Source organism: Delphinapterus leucas, chromosome 11 (assembly GCF_059928025.1).
Source record: "Delphinapterus leucas isolate spDelLeu-1000000601 "Yukka" chromosome 11, BTC_Dleu_Yukka2, whole genome shotgun sequence".
NCBI lineage: Eukaryota > Metazoa > Chordata > Mammalia > Artiodactyla > Monodontidae > Delphinapterus > Delphinapterus leucas.
In genome coordinates this window covers 41666259-41681327 of record NC_143139.1, presented here as the reverse complement: position 1 = coordinate 41681327, position 15069 = coordinate 41666259, and the positions used below count along the sequence as shown (strand labels likewise).

The window sequence follows — 15069 nt, the reverse complement described above, 5'->3', positions numbered from 1 at the left end:
AATGGGCTTGAGGATGTGGGGAGGGGGAAGGGTAAGCTGTGACAAAGCGAGAGAGTGGCATGGACATATATACACTGCCAAACGTAAAATAGATAGCTAGTGGGAAGTAGTCGCATAGCACAGGGAGATCAGCTCGGTGCTTTATGACCACCTAGAGGGGTGGGATAGGGAGGGTGGGAGGTAGGGAGATGCAAGAGGGAGGAGATATGGGAACGTATGTATATGTATAACTGATTCACTTTGTTATAAAGCAGAAACTAACACACCATTGTAAAGCAATTATACTCCAATAAAGATGTAAAAAAAAAAAAAAAAAAAGGAACTCTCTTATCTTCTTTCCCCCACCTGAACTTACCTCCGCACCCATCTTTTCTCTCTGCCTCCAGGCTCTGAGGACAGATTGTCTCTCCACCTGCGCCCTGGATGCCAGCGTCCCGCACCTCCTCAGATACAGGCTTCCATTCCGTGGCCACCACTCCCTAGTACAGTCACCCTCTCCTTCTCCCCTGTCCCTCCCCTCCCTCTGACGGCCTTCCATTTGTCTGCATGCACGTTCATCGGCGCTGTAGGGGTAGAAGCCGAATGTCAGTGGGCTGAGGTCTGAATGAGGTAAGGACGCGGAAACTGTGAGCGCTGAACACAATTTCTAACGGAGCCTTGGCAGTAAGAGGAAGCGAGACGGGAAATTAGCTTGAAAGGAAAGAAAACTCAAGGAAAGGATTATTGTAGGATAAGAGACTTGAGCAGGCAGATTGGCAGAGGAGAAGGAGAAGGGCCGCAAAGAGAGATGTTAAGTATGAGAGGGGGGCGGAGCTAATTAAGGGAGCGAGGCGGGTGGAGGTGGAAGATGGATTTAAGAGTGGGCTGCGCGGTATCCAGCCCTGGCGTAGAGGACAAACGCCCTCGTCTATGGCAGGAATCAGCTAAGGGTGGACGAGGATCTAGATATTCCAAGGTGTGGGCAGAGCAGGCTAGTTCAGAGACGTTTCTAGGCTCTAAGAGAATGGCTATTTCTGCTTCCAGAACATTCTCTGGGGCTCTCCTCACCAAATGCTCTACCCAATCATCCTATGCACGCACTTTCTCTGATCTCAGTCCGCGTGGCGGTGACTCTCCCTAAAGGAGATCGGCAGTCTCCAAGGAAACCAGGCAGCTCCAGGTGAAAGATGGGGACTCTGACTCGGCTGCGCTTCCCAGCTACACGACCTTGCAGCTACCTTCTGTGAGACTCAGTTTCTCCTTCTGTAAAATGGGGGATTAAGAGTGTCTGTCTCATGAGTCCTTTTAAGCATTGAAGAAGGTAATGTGGAAAATGTACTTAAGGGCTCAGTAAGCGGGAGTTGGAGCACCTGCCCGCGGCGATTCCTACCATGTCTTTTCTGGTAGGAGCCCAAGGAGGTTGAGACTTGAGACACCACTTCCCTTGATGTGTCCTTCATTTGACGACTTGGTGCTACTGGGGGGTTTACAGGGTGTTCCATTCCCCGAGGGGGTGGCGCCACCCCCCACCCCGCTCCCATTCCTCCACCCGTCCCCATGGCTCTCTTTCCTGCACGCTGCCCATGGCAGTCCTCACCCACCCTCTCTTTCTTTCCGTCTGCATCCTGGCATTTCCCATGTACCTGCTGGACTTCCTGGGCTTGCGGAACCGGATATGCAAAAAATCGCTCCCCTACTTCTTGGCAAGGTTTACTGTGATGTACAACGAACAGATGGCGAGCAAGAAGCAGGAGCTCCTCAGCAATCTACAGGAGTTCGCAGGCCCCTCCGGGAAGCTCTCCCTGCTGGAGCTGGGCTGCAGCACAGGGCCCAACTTCAAGTTCTACCCACCTGGATGCCGGGTGACCTGTATTGATCCCAACCCCAAATTTGAGAAGTTCTTGATCAAGAGCATTGCTGAGAACCGACACCTGCAGTTTGAGCACTTCCTGGTAGCTGCCGGGGAGGACCTGCACCAGGTGGCCGACGACTCCATGGATGTGGTGGTCTGCACACTGGTCCTGTGCTCCGTGAAGAACCAGGAGCAGATCCTCCAGGATGTGTGCAGAGTGCGGAGGCCGGTGAGTGCGGGGCGTGAGTAGGGAGGGACCACCTTCACTGCGTGTTAAGCTGCTAGAGCATCGGGCTGCACAGACGCCTGTGGGCTTCAGGTACGGCTCCCACGGGCCTTAGACAAGCCACTTCATTCATTCCTTTGATCATTGATCTATTCAACAAACATTTAAAGAATGCTGACTCTGTAGCAGCACTGTCTTTCCGGTGTGAGAAATGAGCCTCAGAGAGGTTAAATGACTCGCACAAAGACAGATGGCTCATAAAAATGGCAGAGACACAACAAAAATCCAGGTGCCCTAACTTCTAGGTTAAGAAGACCTAGGCCAGAGATCTCACCAAGCCATCCCTCTAGTGGCTTCCAACCTGGGGTCACCTAAGTCCCATCACAGACTCCAATTTTCTAACGATGAGAGCACTGAATCTCCCGGAGGGCTGCCAGAGCGTCTCCCTTCTGCAACAAATGAGAACGCGTTAAGTGCACAGATAGTCGTCTTCATTTATGGCATATATTCTTCATTTTTCACCTTGGGGCCTCAGGAGTTATCTACATACCATTCTCTAGCCCTTTCCTCAAGCAACAGTCATTAATCATTTGTAGAAAATGAACAACTATGCTGGGAAAGAAAGGGAGAGTCAGGGCAGAGCAGTTCTCCAACGACATTGCAGATGATATCACCTTGCATCTTTGACCTCTGTTAACTTTTCAGAGTTCCTTACGTCATTGTCTTTAATTATAAAGGCAATTAATCAATGTGTCTTACTTGTTTAAAAGAATTCAAAAATTCGAGAAGAACATAGAGGGAAAAATGAAAGTTCTCCCTTCACTTCCTTAAATCCCAGTCCCCTTACCTGTCCCTGTTAGTCACTATGTTAGTGGGTGTCCTTATGGTTTTTTCTTTTTTTAATTCATGTTTCTCCTCTCTGGTGTTTGGCAGTTTTTCTATCTATCTCAAGTTTACTAATAATTACTTTCGGATTTCAAGTTATATTTGAACCAGTACTTCCCCATCAACATACCAAAAGTATATAGTCATGTGACACCCTCCACCTATTTTGTTTTTTATTTCCAAACCCCCATCCCCTCTTTCCTCTCAACACCATCATCTCTCTATCCCATCTCCTGGGATTGGTTGAAATAATCTGTCATTTTAAGTTCAACTTCCTGCTAAGGATTTTTCCCCTTGTCTTCTATTTCAAAGATCTTTTCTGATTTATAACATAGTTAAAAGTCAGTTTATCATCATCCATTTACTTGCTATAGATTTTACTAGATTTATTGCTCTCCACTGCTTGATATGCTTTTGGTCTTCTTTTATCTCGAGATGTCTCTGTTTTCATTCAAATTTAATTTTCATTTGTCTTAACTACCTTCTTGAATAGGTTCCTGAGAAATGGTTCATGGATCTTGCAGATCTGAGAATGTCTGCCTTCTACCCTAATACTTTAACAATATTCTGGCCAAGATTCCTCCCCCGGAAGCTGTGAGTCTTTCCCATGGCCCTCGGGCTTTCCAAGTTGCAGACGATAACTTCAGTGCCAGTATAATTCTCTTTCCTTTTCAGATAACCTGTTTTTGATTGTTTTATGTCTGGGCGTTTTTAGGATTTTCACTCTTTTTTTTTTTTTTTTTTTTTTAAGTTCTGAAATTTCACCAGGGTCTAGTGTTCTAAGAAAGCTTCTGATGCATCTCCTCTGGGGTCCAGGGTCCAGCAAGAAACCAAACCTCCCCCAACCACTCATTAGCTGGTTAGCTTTTTTTTTTTTTTTTCCGGTACGCGGGCCTCTCACTGTTGTGGCCTCTCCCGTTGCGGAGCACAGGCTCCGGACGCGCAGGCTCAGCGGCCATGGCTCACGGGCCCAGCCGCTCCACGGCATGTGGGATCCTCCCGGACCGGGGCACGAACCCGTGTCCCCTGCATCGGCAGGCGGACTCTCAACCACTGCGCCACCAGGGAAGCCCTAGCTGCTTAGCTTTTTATCCTATTGGTTGAGTATCCCAGCAGGACAATGGGAAAAAGAAAGTCTCCCTTCCCCACTTCAGCCACCATTTTCCCAGTATGCCCCAGATATAGATAGATCGAAAGATGGATGGACCCCTTATTTTCTCTCTTGCACTTGAATCCCTGTTTCCTGCATTCTATCTCTTCCTCTTTCTTAGTTTACCCCTTAGTTTTGATAGAGCATATCCTCCAGCTTTCTGAGAAAGGTGAGGTAAATGTGTTGATAAAATGCATGTCTGAATATTCTTTATACTCAAAAGTAATTGAGGGCTTCCCTGGTGGCGCAGTGGTTGAGAGTCCGCCTGCCGATGCAGGGGACACGGGCTCAAACTAATTCATAGTTTGTACAGCTATAGAATTCTGAGTTGGAAAATGTTTTCCCTCAAAATTTTTATGGTTTTCATTGTCTTCTGGCTGCTAATACTACTGCTGACAAGTTTGAAGTCATTCTGATTCTAGATTCTGTTTATGAAACTTTTTTCTCCTCTCTGTAAGTTTGTAGAGTCTTCTCTGTTCCCAGTAAAATGATTTGTTATCTGTTGGAGATTTAGTGGTCCATTTCAACCTGCAAACTTATGTCCTTCAGTTCTGGAAGTTTTTCTGGGATTCTTTCTTTTTTTTCCCTCCCCTTATATTTTCCTTGTTCTCTCTTTCTGGGATTCTTCTTACTTAAATGCTGGACCTCTTTGAACTGGTTCCCTAACTTTCTTATCTTTGATGTCCTATTTCCCTTATCTTTACCCTTTTTCTCTATTTTCTAGACTTCCTTCATATTCTTTTCAAAGTAATTTACACAAGTTTTCATTTCTGCTATCATAGTTTTTATATTTCCAAGGGCTGATTTTTTTTTCTAACTAGGCATTTTTTTTATTGTATCCTGTTCTTGTTTCAAGAATAATCTATCTTCTCTTTTTCTTTGAAAATATTAATAAAAGGGAGATTTTTAGTTTTAATATTTTCATCTCCCTAGTTAGTCTCTGCTTCCTCCAGATTTTTTTTCCTGTTTGTTTTCTGAGCTTCAGTTTTTATGTTGGAGGCTCTTCTCAGATGACTCTCGGTCCGTGACTGATTACTCACATTTCCAGAGGCAGCACTAACAGCTCCATGAGCATGCATGAAGCATGTCAATGCTAAGCTCTCTGTAGAGTGAGCTAGCTAAGCTATTCACATGGAGAGATTCCAGTAACAGTGTTCTGGGTCTTTCCTTTGCAGCTGGTCAGAAAAATCTTCCAAACCCCTTCCTGGAATCTGTAAGTCTGACTTCTATCATTCTGGAAAACAAATGAGAGAAGAGGGCTGGGGGTCTCAGCACTTGCTTGTAAACTTTACTTCATTCACCATCTTTTCAGTAAGGTGTCTATGCCCCACTGTGCCTTGTTATAAAGACCCTCTGTTTAACCAACTCCAGAGAATAAAACTGAAGTCCTCTGTGGAGGTGGGGAGGAACAGTGTCTGGCTGTTCTGAGGAGGGGAGGGGATTCCAAGGTCCACTGGCTCATAAATAGATTTCAACCAATCTTCTAGATTTTTTAAATCAATTTTATTGAAGTACAATTTGCATACAATAAAATGCATCCATTTTAAGTGTACAGTTGGATCTGTTTTGGTAAAGGTATACACTCGTGTAGCCACCACCAAAATAAAGATATAGAACATACCCATTACCCGCAAAGGATCTCCTTGTGCCTCTTTATAATCAATGCCCACAACCCTAGTCCCCAAGCAAACACTCATCTCTTTTCTGTCACTATAGAATAGATGTCTCTTCTAGAATTTCATATAAATAGAATTATACAGTAAGTACTCTTTAGTGTCTAGCTTTTTTGCTCAACATAAATTTTTTGAGATTCATCCATGCTGTTGCATGGGTAAGACTTCATTTCTTTTTATCGCTGAGTAGCACTCCATCACATGAATATAGCACAATCCATACCTTTTATGGACATTTGAGTTCTTTCCCATTTGGGGCTATATTGAATACCTGATATGAAAGCTCTTCTACATGCAGTTTTTATGGACATACATTTTCATTTCCCTTGGGTAAATAAATACCTAGAAATGGAGTTGCTGGGTCATAAGTAAATATATGTTTAACTTTATAAGAAACTGCAATGTGATTTTCCAAAGTGGTTATGCAATTTTACTTTTCTACCATCAACACATGAACATTCTAGTTGCTCCACACACTCACTAATACTTGATATTATCAATAATTCTAATGGGGGTTTGGTGGATCTCACTGTGGTTTTAATTTGATTTCCCTAATAATTAATAACATTAAGCATATTTTCATGTGCTTACCAGCCATTCATGCATCTTATTCTGTGATGTGTATGATCAAATAATCTACCCATTTTTAAACTGGGCTATTTGTCTTCTTACCAAGTTGTAAGTGTTCTTTCTGTATTCTACATTCAAGTTCGTTGTCAAATATATAAACTATGAATATTTTCTACCAGGCTGACTTGACTTTTCATTTACTTAATGATGTCTTTTGAAAAGCAAAAGGTTTTATTTTGATGAAGTCTGGTTTATCAAATGTTTTCTTTTATGCTTCATGCTTTTTGTGTCTTAGCAAATAACTCTCTCTCTACCCCAAAATTGTAAAGATTTTCTCTTATGCTTTCTTTTGGAAGTTATATAGTTTTACCTTTTATGTTAATGTCTATGATCCATTTATAGTTCGTTCTTGTGTAATGCATCAAATTCTTTTTTTTTTTAATGGATACCCAGTTCTTCCAGGACCCTTTGTTGAAAAGACTATTCTTTCTCCATGGAATTGCCTTTTTGTCTTTGTCAAATATCAATTGACCATATATGTGTGGGTCTATTTTTAGATTCTATTCCATTCCATTGGTCTATGTGTCTATCCTTTTGCCAATATCATACTGTCTTAATTACAGTAGCTTTATATTAAGTCTTGGAATTAGGTATCTTAAGTCCCCCAGCGTTAAGCTCTGTTAGGGTAAGTTCAGAGTAGTCTTTACTCTGGACTACCTTGGGCTTTCCACTAGCACATGATCCTTCTGGGGTCTCTGCTGAGTGCCATGGGTGTTTATTAAGGACTCTCCTCTCTGATTGGTTCTAACTTGAATGAGCTCTGAAAATCGTTCAGCTTACAACTCCCCAGTCATTCTTTGCCTAACCTCATGGAGTATCATTCTATGCATACAAGACTGGTTACTCAACCATAGACCCAAGGAGAATCCATGCAGATTTCTGAAGCGCTCTCTCTGTAGATGCCTTCTTTCTCCCAGCTGGCTTAAGAGTCAACTTTCTTGGGTCTAAGATAGTGTATTTAAAAACCTGGAGTTCTCCTCCCATGTGTCTCCTTTACTACTCACACAGAACACTTCACTTCTGACACTTCTGGTGGCCAAATGTACGGGAAGTTTTCTCCACACCAAGCAATTCTGCAACACCATCCAGATGTCCTACAATTTACTCCACTCTGGAACTTATCCACCTAGAGATAGGGTCAGGTCCCACAGATTAAGGGCTCAGTCCCACAAAATTGCCCCCTCCCTTCAGCCACCAGTCACAAGTCCAGGTGGTCAGGTGTGCTTCTGGTTGATTTGCTATAAATCTGAGGTTCCCACGACCCCTTCCTCAGGTTCCATTAATTTGCTAGAGTGACTCACAGAACTCAGGGAAATATTTATGTTAACCAGTTTATTAAAGGATATGATAAAGGATACAGTGGACAGCCAGATGAGAAATACATGGGGCAAGGTGTGGGAGGGTCCCAGGAGCAAGAGTTTCTGTCCCCATGGAGTTGGGTTGCATCACTCCCCCAGCCCCATCCATGGATGTTTTCAGAAATTTAGAAGCTCTCCAAATGCCCTTCTCTTGGGATTTTATGGAGGCTTCCTCACATAGGTGTGATCAATTATTAACTCCATTTCCAACCCCTCTCCCGTCTCTGGAAGATGTGGGGGGGGGGCAGTGGAGATAAAAATTCCAAGCTTCTGTTCATGGATTGCCATCCTGGAGCTCACCCAGAGCCTCCTGAAAAGAACAAAAGATGCTCCTAAGGCTCTTATCACTTAGGAATTTACAAGGGTTTTAGCAGCCCTGTGTCAGAGACAGGGTCAAAGACCAAATATTAGAACAAAAGATGCTCCTAAGGCTCTTATCACTTAGGGAGTTATGAGGGTTTTAGGAGCTCTGTGCCAGGAATGGGAGGTTGGGGGGCAGAGATCAATATATTTATTTTTCTATTAGCTCACAGTTAGTTACAACTTGTTCTACTTTCTAGCTTCCAGAAGTGTTCTGCCTTAACCCTTGCTGTTCTCTTTGTCTTACACACAACAGCTCTGCTATAACATGATATACACATTCCTGAAAATCACAGTACTATGTGTACATCAACTATACGTCAATTTAAACAAAAGTTTTTTTTTTATCACCATACTGTGCAAAATCATGCAACAAAACCACAGAGCTTATGGAGGGGAAAAGGGGTTAGGGACACAATACTCAAAAATGTCATCAGTGACTCGTTAAAAAGATAGGAGCCTAATAAAAACAGTAGCACAGTTTTACACATATTAAATGGCTAAGAAATACATAACAACTACAATAAATAAAGCGTTTTACCTGGAAAAAGACTTGACATTTGCTTGTGGACATGGGCACCGGAAAGGTTGCAGCTTGAGTTATTGTGAAGTTCTTGTGAGTTGTATGTTATTAGCAGGAGGAGGGTTACCTGAAATTTGATGGAAAGTTGTAACAGCTAATGTGGATGGGTGTGGGTTGTGAACTGAAACAGGTGGTAGTTGTTTGAGTTGTGTGCGTTTTGTGTATTTCTACGTGGCTCAGTGATCCACATTCACCCATGTGCCTTACATATAAAATTGTGCAAAAGCAAATGTGAAATTCACATTAGGCTCAAATCGTTCCATAATATATCAATCATGTTGAAATGAATTCTCATTTTCAAAACAACCAACTGTATTTTTATCCAAACAAACTTCACTGCAGTTTTTGTGAGTTTCGGAGAGTAAATATGTGTGTTCAATCTGCCATATTTATTTCTTTCCACAGGTGACTCCCCCAGGTAGACAGTGGGACCTGCCGGAGTAAGGACAGGTGACGCTCTGTCAAATTTCCCCACTGTCTAATCCAGCATCTGACCCCCAGTGGGTGCTCACTGATGTTGGTTTAATAGAGTTCCAATGAAAGTTGTTCTTTGGCCATTTAATGCATCAAACAGACAAAATATTTGTGTGAATTTATGAAGACACACTATTTAAAATAGATTCCCATCTCCAGGAGATGCCCTTAACTTCATGGAACATACAGCAGCCAAACATTCTAGCTGGAATTTCTCCGGTCAGCAATTCCTCAGCCTAGCTAGACACTTCTTATTTGAAACCTGTCAAGAAAAAGCCAGGGGCTTCCCTGGTGGCGCAGTGGTTGAGAGTCCGCCTGCCGATGCAGGGGACACAGGTTCATGCCCCAGTCCGGGAAGATCCCACATGCCACGGAGCGGCTGGGCCCATGAGCCATGGCCGCTGAGCCTGCGCATCCGGAGCCTGTGCTCCGCAACGGGAGAGGCCACAGCAGTGAGAGGCCCGCGTACCGCAAAAAAAAAAAAAAAAAAAAAAAAGTCTCATTATGTCCATGTTGCCCACCACCTGAACAGGTTTTGCAGTCACTAGTCCAGAAGGTTAAAGCTTGAAGGTAACATTCTGTTCCTGGCTTAAGAGTCAGAAAATCACTGACAACGTTTCAAAAGCTGTAAGCATACCTACTGCCCAGATCTTGGTTTCTAGATACCATCCTCCACTAAAAGAAACTAATTTGCCACTGAGAAATGACAAATTCTAGGGCTGGGACAGATAAATCACAAGATGAGTCAGGACTATCTCGTTCCAGAAAGTTGGGAAGTGCTTAAAGGATGGAGGGACTATATCAAAAGGACACAGAAGCCAGCTTGAAGGGGTTCCCACTGGCCAAAGCTGAGATAATCTGAGCCTCAAGATAAATAATAAATAAAATAGGGATCCCTGAGTCTATACCAATATAAATAAATAAATAGATAGATAGATAGATAAATAAATAAATAAATGTGGAGTAGAGAAAGGGTTTTTTTTTCCCCTACAGAAGATGCCAACTAATAAATGTAGAAGTAATCTTGGATTTGTCAACAATCATAGTAATAATTAAACCAAGAAACATCAACGATGCTCGTGGAGGAAGTTTGGTGAGGATCAGGATATTTACATGGTCCCAAAGTGTCTTTCCACAAAGTGATTTTTTTTCAATTTTATTTATTTTATTTATTATTTATTTTTGGCTACGTTGGGTCTTCGTTGCTGCATGCGGGCTTTCTCTAGTTGCGGTGAGCAGGGGCTACTCTTCATTGCGGTGCATGGGCTTCTCATTGCGGTGGCTTCTCTTGTTGTGGAGCACGGGCTCTAGGCGCGTGGACTTCAGTAGTTGTAGCACACGGGCTCAGTAGCTGTGGCTCGCGGGCTCTAGAGCACAGGCTCAGTAGTTGTGGCGCACGGGCTTCGTTGCTCTGTGGCATGTGGGATTGTCCCACACCAGGGCTTGAACCTGTGTCCCCTGCATTGGCAGGCAGATTCTTAACCACTGCACCACCAGGGAAGTCCCAATAAATATATATTTAATCCATAAAAAGTCACCAAACTTTGTTGTCCTTGGACCTCTATGCCATTCCCCAGCGTTGTGTCCCCAGCAGCAGTGGGCAGGACCCTGCTGGTGCAGTAGACAGGGGAACCAGGGAAGGGCTGCCTTTGAAGCAGGTGTCCCAGCCTCCAGTCACTGAGGGATTGTGAGGTTTGGGGTTTTTGCTACCCAGCAAAGTTGCTGCTTCATTTTTTGCATATTTTAATAGGTTTAGTGTTTTCCCTGAGAGAGTTCTGCAAATTTCAAGAATGGAAAAGAAATAAATGTTTGTCGATGCATATCTCCTCTGTGTGAATATGAGCTGCTATAGGCGAGAGCTGTGCAAAGTCAGCCTCAAGTGGCACTGTTTTATCCACTCTTTCCCAGTCCCTAATAAGGGCTGGGCCACAGCCAGTGCTCAGTGAATGCTTTGTTTCTCTGTGTGTGTGTGTGTGTGTGAGAGAGAGAGAGAGAGAGAGAGAGAGAGAGAGAGATTTAATGGACTTTTTATTGCATGTCTAGGTGGCAGAGATAAGTCCCATCACCACACAACTTCCCTCCATTTTTCCACCTGCAAAGGCTCTCTGAGGCATCTCATCCCAAATCACGTGTTGTATGTGAATGTCTGGAGTGTGTTTAGTTACTGAGAGATGGGTAAGCCATAGTTAGATGCCCTTAGAAACCAGTAAGTTCCCAGCTTCAAAGAAGCAATGGCTCCTAGCGATAAGAAGCCAGGCACGGGGGATGTGCACAATGTAGTGAAAATATTGAATGTCGGTTTTCTCCGGTGGGTCGGAGATGGGTTTAAATGCCCGCGCCCGTGGGCACGCCCGGAGCCGCGCGGCCGCGGAGACCACGATGCCGCTGCCGGGGACCGCAGCCTGCGAGGGGAGGCGGCTTCCGCCGAGGCCGGGCTGCTGCAGTGGCTGAGTTGCCAGGACAGCGCGCCTCAGAGCTGGGAGCATCCCCGTCCCTGGGGCCGAGATGCCTGCTTCTCTGTCCTCCCTCCTCCCTCTCGGCACCGGGGCGAGCGGCTCTGGTAGTTGGCCTGCCCGTGGAGTCGTTCTTCGGGCCTCAGCGCGGGGAGACATGCCCAAATTGGGGAGCGCTGTGACTTTCAGCCTCCCACTTCACCCCGGGAAGCCAACTTGCTGAAGCCGGAGCCACGAGGGGGACCAGGGGAGGGACGCAAGTCAAATGCCTGACTTCCCCCAGTCCTATCCACAGTGCAAAGAGTGACTCCATTATAACCCAGTTGGAGGAGAAGGCAGATTTAGTGATTATTCCCTCTGAAGGAATAGAGAACAAAACAGAGGAGACAGACTCTCCATTATCCCGGGACTGGAGACCAGGCAGCTCCCGGCCCTATCTGGAGACTTCATGGGAAGAACAGCTGTTGGAACAACAAGGACATTTGGAAAAAGAAAAGGAAGAAGCCAGGAGAATGACATCAGGATTACAGGCCTTACTGCTCAATGGATCCTTACCCGAAGATGAACGGGAGAGGCCCTTGGCCCTCTGTGAACCAGGAGTCAATCCAAAGTCGTCTGGATCAGAGTATGGAGGAGAATCAGGACCTAAAGAAGGAGCTGCTGAAGTATAAACAAGAAGCCAGAAATTTCCAGGGGGTAAAGGATGCCTTGCAGCAGAGGCTGACTCAGCAGGACACGTCCGCCCTTCAGCTCAGACAAGAACTGCTGAGGGCAAATATGGACGAAGATGAGCTGCACAACCAGAACGTGGATCTGCAGAGGAAGCTAGACGAGAGGAATCGGCTCTCAGGAGAATATAAAAAAGAACTGGGGCAGAAGGACCGCCTCCTGAAGCTGTACCAGGCCAAGCTGGAGGAAGCACTTCGGAAACTCTCTGAGGCCATTTACCAGCAGGTGGATCTGAAGCGGGAGCTGGAACACAAAGAACACAAAGACAAAGCCTTTGACTCACTGTGTGAAAAGAGAGGCAGAGGAGGTGACCCACTGCAGCAGTCACAGCCCTCAAAGCAATGGCTTTCTCCTTCCAGTGGCAGGAAAAGGCGCTGCTTCAGTCACTCACAGAGGGAGCAGCGACCTGCAGCTCGTTCGGGATGCCCTCTGCAGCCTACGCAACAGCTTCAGTGGCCACGACCCTCAGCACCACACCATCGACAGCTTGGAGCAGGGCATCTCCGGCCTCATGGAGCGCCCACGCGCCATGGAGACCCAGAGGAGACAGGACAGAAGGGTTCGGGGCAAGTCACCCAGAACTCAAGCAGGTAGTGGATGCCGGGAGTCCTGGCCCCCGCATTCAAAGTTGCCTCACTCACAGAGCTCTCCAGCTGTCAGCAGCGCCTGCACGAAGGTGCTCTATTTCACTGGCCGACCACTTACGCCCTTCATGGTCAATATACCGAAGAGGGTGGGGGAGGTGACACTGAAGGATTTAAAAGCAGCTGTTGACCGGGAGGGAAATCATCGGTATCACGTCAAAGCACTGGATCCCGAGTTTGGCACTGTCAAGGAGGAGGCTTTCCACGATGATGATGCCATCCCTGGATGGGAAGGGAAAATTGTAGCCTGGCTATAAGAAGACCATGGAGAGAATTAATGCTGAGCATTAGATTGAGGGCTTGTGGAACTTGGCAATCCCTGGCTGCTTCACTCAGGAGAGGAGACTAAAACCAGAATACACTAAGAAGTTTTTAGTTTGTGCTGCCAAAACAGAAGCTTCTCCAACTGTGACCGCCGCAGCCAGTCCTGTTTCTAGAAGTGCCTGGCACGTGTGGTCCTTAAAGTCCGTGTCCAAAAGTAGACCATGGGTTCTTGTGGAGTTCCTTGTCCGTGGGAACACAGTGTTTTATTCTACTCTGAGGGCAACAAACCGAAGGCCTTAACCAATGGGGATGGGTGATCCCCTCCTATATGGGCATGGCTGCTCTTATCTGGAACCTGGGAACTGGATGTATCACTCCTGTGTGTTACAGTGTTATTTTATTTGGCCTCAGTGGTTGCAGCAATCAGAGCGCCAGCATTTGTACTCACAGACAAGGTGAAGGTACCAGCTTTTTTGCTTCTTTGCAGCTATTGCAAACCAAGAATAACTCGTAAGGCGGTACCAAGGATGAAAGCCCACTCTTCAGGAATTTTTTGGACTGGACATGGATGGTGCTGAATTGTTGAATGGATTGAAAAAGGGCTGCCCATATTGTGCTATATACTACGCTAAAACCATAATTAAGTAAGAAAAAATATATATATATATTGAATGTTGCAAGAGATGCTCATCTCGGGCTTCCCTGGTGGCGCAGTGGTTGGGAGTCTGCCTGCCGATGCAGGGGACACGGGTTCGTGCCCCGGTCCGGGAAGATCCCACACACCGCGGAGCAGCTGGGCCCATGAGCCATGGCCACTGAGCCTGCGCGTCCGGAACGGGAGAGGCCACAACAGTGAGAGGCCCGCGTACCGCAAAAAAAAAAAAAAAAAAAGAGAGATGCTCATCTCCACCTAAGCTCACCCAACACATGGCCACTGTCCATTGTGCTGAACGGTCAAAGTTTACAGAGACAGGGAAGGGCAGACCCCCTGCCCAGAGTCACGGGTATAGGAGAGAGGGTTCAAAGTAGGAATTTCCACATCTCAGATATTCACCAAAGCCTAGAGAAAGTTCATCTGGGTCTTCATTGGAGATCACTGATATCTAGATGAAGAAGAGAGGCTCTCGGGGAACCGAGACAGGGCTCTGGACGTCACAAGCTGGATTCAGGAGCTCTGATAGAGATGAGGCCACCCCCAGGCCGGGCCCAGCCCCAGGACCAGAGGCCACACCCCCAGCAGCAGCAGCTATGAAAGCAAAGCCTTCTAGGGCTTGGCTGGGTCCTTTTCAGCCTGTTTTATCTGAAAAGCACCTACATATCACAAAGCCCATATCAACAACACCTACAGCCCACAGACCTGGGGGTACTCAATTCAGCCCCAGGGGCCTGCCTTCCCAGCTCCTGAGACCCAGTTACTGGCAACGGGCATCGCATTATGATAAGGTAGCAGCCAGACATGTGCCTGCTCCTGCCTGGGTCCACCAACTGACCCCAGTGTGACCTCCCTCCTCCAGGACTTGGGCTTGACTCATGCTTCCAGAATGGGAACCTGAGGATTACTGCCGCTCCACGATAGCTGGTCCAGGGGTAGCTGTGGAAGGGGCTCAGAGCAGCTGTCAGCTCTCAGGGAGGAGACACCTATCGCTTCCTGAGTACCCAAAAGGGGCCAGGGACCAGTCCCCAGGCACACTGCCACATTTCATTGGCATGACTCTGTGGGGTCATCCCTAGAAAGGAGGAAAGTGAGATTCAGAAAAGATCGTGCAATTACCAGCCACGCACTTACCCTTGGGAGGCTCCCTGGAGCCA

General features: G+C 46.1%; 2 pseudogenes; both read left to right on the top strand.

The window, feature by feature from the left end:
- The first annotated feature begins 1488 nt into the window (after positions 1-1488).
- On the top strand, positions 1489-11809 carry LOC111173717 (thiol S-methyltransferase TMT1A pseudogene; annotated as a pseudogene).
- On the top strand, positions 11809-13274 carry LOC111173718 (dixin pseudogene; annotated as a pseudogene).
- Positions 13275-15069: the final 1795 nt, after the last annotated feature.